The sequence below is a fragment of the Abrus precatorius genome, unplaced genomic scaffold (assembly GCF_003935025.1).
Source record: "Abrus precatorius isolate BTA unplaced genomic scaffold, Abrus_2018 Scaffold7, whole genome shotgun sequence".
NCBI lineage: Eukaryota > Viridiplantae > Streptophyta > Magnoliopsida > Fabales > Fabaceae > Abrus > Abrus precatorius.
Window position 1 is genome coordinate 21,453,256 of NW_020874417.1, and position 10,683 is coordinate 21,463,938.

The following is a 10,683-nucleotide window of genomic DNA, read 5'->3' on the forward strand; positions in this document are numbered from 1 at the left end:
CATGGCTGCTGCAGCCCCACAGTCTCCATTATCAGTTATAGAGCAGCAGCCAAGTTCATTGGAGTTGAGCCCTCTGCCAAATCACCTTAAATATGCTTATATGGATGCAGAGCAGCAGAGGTTTTCGGTAATTATATGCAACAGCTTTCTGGAGGATCAGGAAGAGAAGTTGCTACAAGTCATGAAGGTGCACAAGAAAGCCATCGGTTGGAGCTTGAGTGACATTCCTGGGATCAATCCAGCTGTATGCATGCACAGGATTCACTTGGAGGATGAGTCTAGGCCAGTGAGGCAGCCCCAAAGAAGACTTAATCCTACCATTCTGGATGTAGTGAAGAAGGAGGTGACCAAGCTACTGATGGCTGGGATCATCTACCCCATTTCTGACAGTACATGGGTGTCACCTGTCCAAGTGATACCTAAGAAGTCTGGGATTACTGTGGTGTAGAACCAACAGAATGAGATGGTTGCCACCAGAGTCGCCAACAAATGGAGAGTGTGTATTGACTATAGGCGACTCAACCAGGCTACTAGAAAGGACCACTTCCCTCTCTCATTCATTGATCAAGTCATTGAGAGGTTAGCAGGTAAATCCCATTATTGTTTCCTGGATGGTTTCTCTGGCTACATGCAGATTCATATTGCTCCTGAGGACCAGCACAAGACCACTTTCACCTGTCCTTTTGGCACTTTTTCCTATAAAAGGATGCCATTCGGCCTATGGAATGCACCTGCCACTTTTTAGAGGTGTATGTTAAGTGTTTTTTTTCTGATTTAATTGATAATTGCATGGAGGTGTTTATGGATGATTTTACTGTTTATGGTTCTTCATTTGATTCATGTCTGCATAGCTTAACCAGGGTGTTAGAAAGATGTGTTGAAACTAATCTCGTGATGAATTATGAGAAATGCCATTTTATGGTAAAAGAAGGTGTAGTTTTAGGACATCTTATTTCTGAGAGGGAAATACAGGTCAATAAGGGGAAAATTGATGTTATTTCCTCTCTATCTTACCCCGTCTCTGTGCGGGAGGTGCGTTCTTTCCTTGGACATGTAGGTTTTTACAGGCAATTTATCAGAGATTTCAGTACCATTGCACTGCCGCTGTCCAGTCTTCTGCAGAAAGACGTACCATTCTTATTCTCTGATTCGTGTAAGGAGGCTTTTGAGGAGTTGAGGAGGAGACTCAGCACAGCACCTATTATGCAGCCACCAGATTGGAAGCTCCCCTTTGAGTTGATGTGTGACGCCTCTGACTATGCACTTGGAGCTGTTCTATCTCAGAGAGTTGGTAAATTTCCTCATGTTATTGCCTATGCCTCTAGAACTCTCGATGCAGCCCAGATAAATTATACCACCACTGAGAAAGAACTCCTGGCTATAGTGTTTGCATTAGATAAATTTTGTTCTTATTTGCTTGGTTCCAAGATAACTGTCTTTACAGATCATGCTGCACTGAAATTCCTACTGAAGAAGCCGGATGCGAAACCTAGATTGATTAGATGGATGCTTCTTCTGCAGGAGTTTGATATTGAGATAAAAGACAAGAGTGGTGTTCTGAATCAGGTTACTGATCATTTGAGTCGTATTGAAGGGACTATAAACCCTTTACCTATTCATGATAGTTTTCCTGATGATTATTTATTTGCTCTGAACTCTATAGACTCTATTCCCTGGTTTGCTGATATTGTGAATTATTTGGTTACTTCTGTTGTACCTCCTGATGCATCTAGATCCCAGATTGATAAATTGAAAAGTAATGCTAAATATTATGTCTGGGATGATCTATATCTGTGGAAATTTTGTAATGATCAGGTCATCCGTCGATGTGTTCCTGACCACGAATTTCAGGACATTTTGTATTTTTGTCATGGCACATCTGTAGGAGGCCATTTTGGACCGCAGAGGACAGCCAGGAGAGTTTTGGACAGCGAATTCTATTGGCCTATGATGAATCCACATTTTACTAAATTTTTATACATCATTTATTACTTTTTATAAAAAAGAATAGACTTAGATAGTGTAAATAAGATGAATATTCCAATTAGGCTAAATAATATAGGTTTCTTAGTTTTTAGTTAATTTACATTGATTTATATAGTTTATTTACATGTTTTGATCATTTGAATAATGTGGCAGGGATTCCCAAGCTTATTTTGAAGAATCATTGGATTTTGAGGAATTTGAGGTGAAAGTAACTACTTTAAAAAATTGATAGTGACAACTACAGCAAGCCATTTCCAGCAAAGGGACCAAGGTGATCACTTTCAAAGCTTAAAGTGACAACTACATCAACCCAGAATCCACTAAACCTGTGCGTGGTTACTATGAGTATTCATAGTAGCCACTCCAGAGCATGCAGAATTGAAGATGCTGCGCGTAGTTACTAACAAAATTCATAGTGACAACTCCAGAGAGTCCAAAATGTCCCAGTGCTGCGCGTGATTACTATGAATATTCATAGTAATCACTCCAGAGAGGCAAAACCCAACTGATGCTGCGCGTGTTTACTATGAAAGAATGAGAGTAACTACTTTGGAGGGCGCCAACTTTAGTATAAATAGATTTTTACCAAATTAGGGTGGGGAGTTCTTACACTTTTTGAACCTTTTCTCTTCTTTACTCAATTTAGGATATTTTCCAGAGCTTAGGGCAACATTGGGTGACAGCCAAGGGTCCAACCTAGGGTTTGGTTTCTCATTTCTCTTGCTCTTACATTAATGTTAATGAGTTTTCTGCATTTTTCAACTGCGTTTTTGACCCCCATTTCCATAGAAGGCTAAATTTTGTGTAATCCTTAGTAAGTTCGCATAGATTCTTGAGTTCCTTGAATTTAATGATAATATAATTCCTTTCTTTTCATGAATTACTTCATCCTTGTCTCTTGAATTGAATTAATGGTGAATGAGGGGGTATTGCTCAATTAACCCTAATTTCATTTTAAGGAGATTCTAAACTAGCGATTGCTTAATCCTAGGTTTAATTCTAAGGTTGCGTAATTTTGGGATGAGAGATTAGAGCCTAACAAATTGCGTAATTTCGTTGGGACCATAAGGTTGATTTTTGCTTGTTAAATTAACCTAATTCATGGAAGAGAGGATGAATGTTAAATCTTGAGTGGAATGAGGATAGAATCTTTGTGGATGAACTAAGGATTGCTGCTTTCTATTGTTTGAACTAATTAAACTCATTTGTTTGTTACTCTTTATTTTGATTTGAAACCACAAACCCCCCCATTTTAATTGCTTGTTCAATTAATGCCTTCAACATGTTTAATGAAGATTAATAGCCAATGTTCACGGGAGACAATCTAGGGTAACCCTAGTACTACATTGAATTGTTTAAATTTTGATGAGGAATTGCAACAAATCTTTTAAACACCTTAAAATAGACCATCACCCAATTGGCGCCGTTGCCGGGGAACATTGGTGTTGATTTTTCATAAAAATGTTATTTGCTCTGTTTTCATTTTCGTTTTCTGCATATTTAGTGAATTCTCTTTTAACTTTTGCATTGTGAATACTTTAGTATAGTTGTAGTTACATAGATAAGTAGAGATATCTTGCATTTAGGTAGAACCAATTGTTGTTTTCTGCATATTGTTTGAATTCTGATTTCTGCATTTTAGTTTACCACACTGTATTTTTGTTTGCTGCAATTACCCTGTTTCTGCTGCATAATTCTGCAGAATTTGTGTTTGTGTGTTGCATGTTTTCATTCCATAATTGCAATTTCTTTCTATTTCTGTTGTTTGGTGTTAATACTTTATTTTACTGCACTTAGATGTTAGTTTTTCTGCATAATTGTCATCTGAATTTTTTTGCATTTTTACTGCTTCATTAGTTTACTTCTTTTCAAATTTCCATAGATAATTCCTAATGAATGACCAGATCAAATCCGGGAGATTTATATCCTCCAGATATTGAAATTGATAGGACATTCCATAGAAATCTTAGGAACCTTAGTAGACAAAATTCTGCACATATTGAGGAACCATCTTCACCATTTTCTCCATCTTCTATATATTCTTCTCTGCATTCTTTAAATTCTGAACCTTTAGAAATGGCAGAAAATGACTTGACACTTAAGGAGCTTGCCGCACCGGACGTGACCTACCAGACTTTATGTATCCAATACCCGGATGTGGATGCCCCTTTTGTTCTTAAAACTGGCCTAATCCATCTTTTGCATAAATTTCATGGTCTTGCAGGTGAAGATCCGCATAAACACCTCAAAGAATTTCATATTGTTTGCTCTACAATGAGACCACAAGGTATGCCTGAAGAGCATGTGAAATTAAAGGCTTTTCCATTTTCTCTTATGGATTTGGCTAAAGACTGGTTGTATTATCTTCCACCTGGCTCTATTACAAGTAGGGACACCCTCAAGAGATTGTTCCTGGAAAAATTTTTCCCTGCCTCAAGGGCTGCCTCAATAAGAAAGGAAATATGTGGTATTAGGCAGCTGGAGAGGGAAAGTTTGTATGAATATTGGGAGCGTTTCAAGAGACTTTGTGCTAGCTGCCCCCATCATCAGATAAGTGACCAGCTCCTAATCCAATACTTCTATGAAGGCTTACACCCAATGGATAGGAACATGATCGATGCAGCTAGTGAGGGAGCCCTAGTTGACAAGACTCCCGCAGTTGCTAGAAACCTTATTGAGAATATGGCAGCTAACTCTCAATAGTTTGCTACAAGGCAAAATTCCATTATGTCCAGAAATGTCAATGAAATTCAAACTTCAGATTCACACAAGCTGGAGCATAAACTAGATGAGTTGGCTACTATGGTAAAACAGTTGGCATCCATCCAAAAGAATTCTGCTGCATATACACCTCCACCTCCATCCATTCCAGCAATGCTTTGTGGAATTTGTTCATCTACGGATCACTTCACTGATAGTTACCCCACATTGTAGGAAACTGAATCTTCAGAAGGTAATCCTCAAGCTTATGCTGCTAATATTTATGCTAATAAATTTCCTTTTCAGCAGCCGCAACAACAACAAAGCTGGGATTTATCTTCCAATAGATATAATCCCGGTTGGAGGAACCATCCTAACTTAAGGTGGGGAGGAAATGCACAGCATCAAGGCTCTAGCCAACCAACTAACAACCATTTCCAACCGCATCAAGCTGGACAAAGCAAGCCATATTCAGCCCAGCAACATCACCATCCATCATCTTCATCTCAAGAGCACCATCAAGCATCTTCTTCAATAGCCGCTGCACCTCAAAAGAATGAGTCATCCTTGGAAGACCTTGTAAAGCAACTCACTATGAGTAATCTCAATTTCCAACAACAGAGTCAAGCCTTCCAGCAACAGACTTAAGCAAGTATCAAGACCTTGGAGAATCAAATGGGTCAACTTGCTTCATCCCTTAATCAACTTCAATCTCAAGGTTCAGGCAATCTCCCTGCACAAACTGTAACAAACCCAAAGAATGTGAGTGCCATTACCTTGAGATCTGGTAAGGTGATGCAAGAGCCAGAAATGCCTACTGAGAAGGATCCCAGTTGCACTTTAGCTGCAGAAGGTGAAGGAGGAGAAGTTGGAAGCCAAGAGCAGCCTGCACCTATGCCCACACCATGTCAACAAAAAGTGGTAGACAAGGAGGAGAGGTCTATTCCTATTCCCTTCCCTCAAAGAATGATTCAGCCCAGCAAGAAGCAAGAAGAGGTTGATAAAGAAATTCTGGATACTTTCAGAAGAGTTGAAGTCAATATCCCCTTGTTAGATGCTATCAAGCAAATCCCAAAGTACGCCAAATTCCTTAAGGACTTGTGCACTCATAGAAGGCGTCTAAAGGGTAATGAAAGAGTGAACATGGGGAGGAATGTATCAGCTCTTTTTGAGAGGCAGAAAACTTCCATGCCTGAGAAATGCAAAGATCCAGGGACGTTTACTATTCCCTGCATTATAGGAAACAATAGGATAGATAATGCCATGCTAGATTTAGGTGCATCTATTAATGTTATGCGTTTATCTGTCTTCACATCTTTGTCTCTTGGACCATTGCAGCCCACAGGTGTCATCATCCAATTAGCAAATAGGAGCACTACTAATCCAGCCGGCCTTGTGGAGGATGTTCTAGTGAGAGTGAATGACTTGATTTTTCCTGCTGACTTCTACATCTGGGACATGCAAGAAGAAGAGCCAATAAAAGGAGCTACACCAATCATCTTGGGAAGGCCATTCTTGAAGACGTCCAGGACCAAAATTGATGTGCATGCTGGAACTCTCACTATGGAGTTTGGAGAGAGTGTGGTTCGCTTCAACATACTAGATGCTATTAAGCACTCACCTGAGGAGCATTCAGTTTTTCACATTGATGTTCTTGATAGCTTGATAGATGATAATTTTGCTGAATTTTTAGGAGACTCTTTCGTTGATTTTTTTGATTGTATAGATACCATAGATACTAAAATTTGTGAATATTGTACTAAGTCATCTTTGTGTGATATTTGTATTGCTGATTTTCTGGATTTAGATTCTGCAACTTCTGACATTAATGACATTAAAAAATCAAAAGGGTTAGAATGTGGTTCATTAAGTACAACAAGTCTAATTGAATCTAACCCTTGTGGTTTAAATGTTGCAGAAATCATTTCAAATGAAAGTGCTAAAGCACTGCCTTCAGTTGAGCAGCCTCCCACCTTGGAGCTTAAACCCTTGCTTGAGCATTTAAAATACGCTTATTTGGAAACAGGTGAGAAGCTCCCTGTGATCATATCCACTGAGCTTGATGAGGACCAAGAGGAGCAGTTGCTTGATGTGATTTGGAAGCATAGAAAGACTATTGGTTGGACCTTGGCTGACATCCCTAGAATCAGCCCTTCCCTGTGCATGCACCGGATTTTGCTGGAAGAAAGATCCAAGCCAGTGAGACAGCCCCAGAGGAGGGTAAATCCGATCATATTGGAGGTGGTGAAGAAGGAGATCACCAAACTACTCCAGGCAGGCATCATCTACCCGATATCAGATAGCACATGGGTGAGCCCAGTGCAGGTGGTGCCCAAAAAGTCAAGGATTACAGTTGTGAAGACTGAGAAGGATGAGCTCCTGTCCACTAGAATGCAGAACAGCTGGAGAGTCTACATTGATTATCGGAGGCTCAACCAGGCGACCAGGAAAGACCACTTTCCTCTACCTTTCATAGATCAGATGCTGGAGCGCCTGGCAGGTAAATCTCACTACTGTTTCCTAGATGGATTCTCAGGTTATTTTCAAATATGCATAGCTCCTGAGGATCAGGAGAAGACCACTTTTACATGCCTATTTGGTACATTTGCATATAGGAGAATGCCATTCGGGCTTTGCAATGCTCCCGGTACATTTCAAAGATGCATGTTGAGCATATTTTCTGATTTGGTTGAGTATTGTATTGAAGTATTCATGGATGACTTCACTGTATATGGGTCATCATTTTCTGCATGTTTAGGAAACTTGGATAGAGTTTTACAAAGATGTATAGAAACTAACCTTGTTTTGAACTTTGAGAAATGTCATTTTATGGTTAGGCTGGGGGTAGTCTTAGGTCATATAATATCTGAGAAGGGAATTGAGGTAGATCCTGCTAAGCTTAATGTCATTTCACAGCTTTCTTACCCCTTTTGTGTGCAAGAGGTGCGTGCATTTCTTGGCCATGCAGGTTTCTACAGGCGCTTTATCAAGGATTTTTCCAAGATAGCCCTTCCTCTCTCCAAGTTACTGCAGAAAGATATTGATTTCGAGTTTGGAGCCAAGTGCAAAGAGGCGTTTGATTGCCTAAAGATAGCCTTGACCACAACCCCCATCATTCAGCCAGCTTTAGTATAAATAGATTTTTACCAAATTAGGGTGGGGAGTTCTTATACTTTTTGAACCTTTTCTCTTCTTTACTCAATTTAGGATATTTTCCAGAGCTTAGGGCAACCTTGGGTGACAGCCAAGGGTCCAACCTAGGGTTTGGTTTCTCATTTCTCTTGCTCTTACATTAATGTTAATGAGTTTTCTGCATTTCCCAACTGCGTTTTTGACCCCCATTTCCATGGAGGGCTAAATTTTGTGTAATCCTTAGTAAGTTCGCATAGATTCTTAAGTTCCTTGAATTTAATGATAATATAATTCCTTTCTTTTCATGAATTACTTCTTCCTTGTCTCTTGAATTGAATTAATGGTGAATGACGGGGGGGGGGGTATTGCTCAATTAACCCTAATTTTGTTTTAAGGAGATTCTAAACTAGGGATTGCTTAATCCTAGGTTTAATTCTAAGGTTGCGTAATTTTGGGATGAGAGATTATAGCCTAACAAATTGCGTAATTTCGTTGGGACCATAAGGTTGATTTTTGCTTGTTAAATTAACCTAATTCATTGAAGAGAGGATGAATGTTAAATCTTAAGTGGAATGAGGATAGAATCTTTGTGGATGAACTAAGGATTGCTGCTTTCTATTGTTTGAGCTAATTAAACTCGTTTGTTTTTTACTCTTTATTTTGATTTGAAACCACAAACCCCCCCCATTTTAATTGCTTGTTCAATTAATGCCTTCAACATGTTTAATGAAGATTAATAGCCAATGTTCACGGGAGACAATCTAGGGTAACCCTAGTACTACATTGAATTGTTTAAATTTTGATGAGGATTTGCGACAAATCTTTTAAACACCTTAAAATAGACCATCACCAGCCTACCATTTTCTGAGATGCAGCCAGATTTTCTGAGAGCTGTGAGATATGCCAGAAGGCAGGAGGGACTATTACTAGGAGACATGAGATGCCTCAGCAGCCCATTATTTTCTGTGAGATCTTTGATGTTTGGGGCATCGATTTTATGGGTCCTTTTCCTGTTTCTGCTGGATACTCTTACATATTACTTGCTGTTGACTATGTGTCTAGATGGGTGGAGGCAAAGGCCACTAGAACTAATGATTCTAAAGTTGTTTCGGATTTTCTCCGTACTCATATTTTTTGCAGGTTCGGTGTGCCTATGGCTGTCATCAGTGACCAGGGAAGTCATTTCTGTAACAGGACCATTGCAGCCTTGTTCCAGAAGTTTGGGGTCACATATAGAGTTGCTTCACCATATCATCCCCAAACTAATGGGCAAGCTGAGGTATTCAACAGGGAAGTCAAGCACCTGTTGCAGAAATTAGTGCACCCGAATAGGAAAGATTGGAGTAAGTTTCTGGATGATGCTCTCTGGGCTCAGAGGACAGCTTATCGGACACCATTAGGCATGTCTCCATTTCGAGTGGTGTTTGGTAAAGCATGCCACCTTCCGGTGGAAATTGAGCATCGATCATATTGGGCTGTGAAGAGTTGTAACATAGCACTTGAGCAGGCCGGAATTGAAAGGAAGCTCCAGCTTCAGGAGCTTGATGAAATACGCCTGCAAGCCTATGAGAATTCTAGATTGTATAAAGAGAAAGTTAGGAGATTTCATGATACACATATTATGAGGAAAGAGTTCTCTGTAGGCCAGAAAGTGTTATTGTTTAACTCTCGATTGAAATTGATTACAGGTAAGCTTCGATCTAGATGGGATGGACCTTTTGTGATTACTCATGATTTTCCCCATGGTGCAGTTGAGATTCAGGATGAAGCTACCAGCAGGACTTTTCAAGTCAATGGTCATCAGCTGAAATTATTCCAGGAGAGTAGACCAGTGGAGCCGGCTCAGAACATAGTTGTACTAACTATATACTTTTGTACTAACTGTTCTGTTTTACTTTCTAATTTCATTTTTGATACATTCATACCAATTCCATCTGAAATTTGTAAAGCTCAACTAATTGTGATCTTGTGAAGTGGTAATTGAGAACTTTATTCCCTGAGGACGATACTTGGAACTCAATTTGATTCTAAGATTTTTTATAACTTGCTACAACAACACTAGTACACTTGCTAGTCAGTTTACCTTCATTGCAACAACAATTGTAAAGAGTGTGACAAGTTTTTGGCGCCGTTGCCAGGGAGTAATTTGTTTCGATATCATTAGTAACAGGAAAATAACTAGATTAAGCATTTGTTTCTTTAAATTTTCTGCAAATATTACATTACATTTGCAATTTTCTGTTTTCATTATACTATATCTGTGTTTAGTTGTATATGCGTGGGAAAAACAAAAATAAATCTACTCTTGTCTTTGGTCCTGACATTGATAGAACTCTTAGGAGATTAAGAAAAGAGACTAGAGCAGAGAGATCTGTAGGAAGTGACAGTGATTTAGAGATTATACATTCTCCAAAATTTCAAGTCACTCCTTTTGCAAATAGGAAACATTCACCTTTTAGACAACCAACTCCAAAAGTTGAAATGGCAGAACAACAGAGAATGAGAACACTAGGAGATTATGCAATTCCAGATATGCAAGGCTATAATTCTTCAGTTGTTAGACCAACCATTCAAGCCAATCATTTTGAGATAAAACCAGCCTTACTTCACCTAGTGCAGCAGGACCAATTTTCTGGTGGAATTTCTGATGATCCTAATCTGCATATTTCTAATTTTTTGCAGTTGTGTGATACTATAAGGATGAATGGAGTAAGTAAAGATGCTATAAGACTGAGGCTATTTCCATTTTCTTTAAGAGACAAAGCCAAATGTTGGTTACAAGCACAACCTCAAGGAAGTATCACCACATGGACTGAACTTGTGAATAAATTTCTAACAAAATATTTTCCTCCCTCAAAAGCTACT

The 10,683-nt window shown here is 39.2% G+C and overlaps 1 non-coding gene across 1 annotated transcript; it reads right to left on the reverse strand.

Annotated features, from left to right (window-relative positions):
- Positions 1-4,433: 4,433 nt before the first annotated feature.
- Positions 4,434-4,538, reverse strand: LOC113873924. The gene has a single exon (XR_003505990.1). It is a non-coding gene; the product is annotated as a small nucleolar RNA R71 (small nucleolar RNA).
- Positions 4,539-10,683: the final 6,145 nt, after the last annotated feature.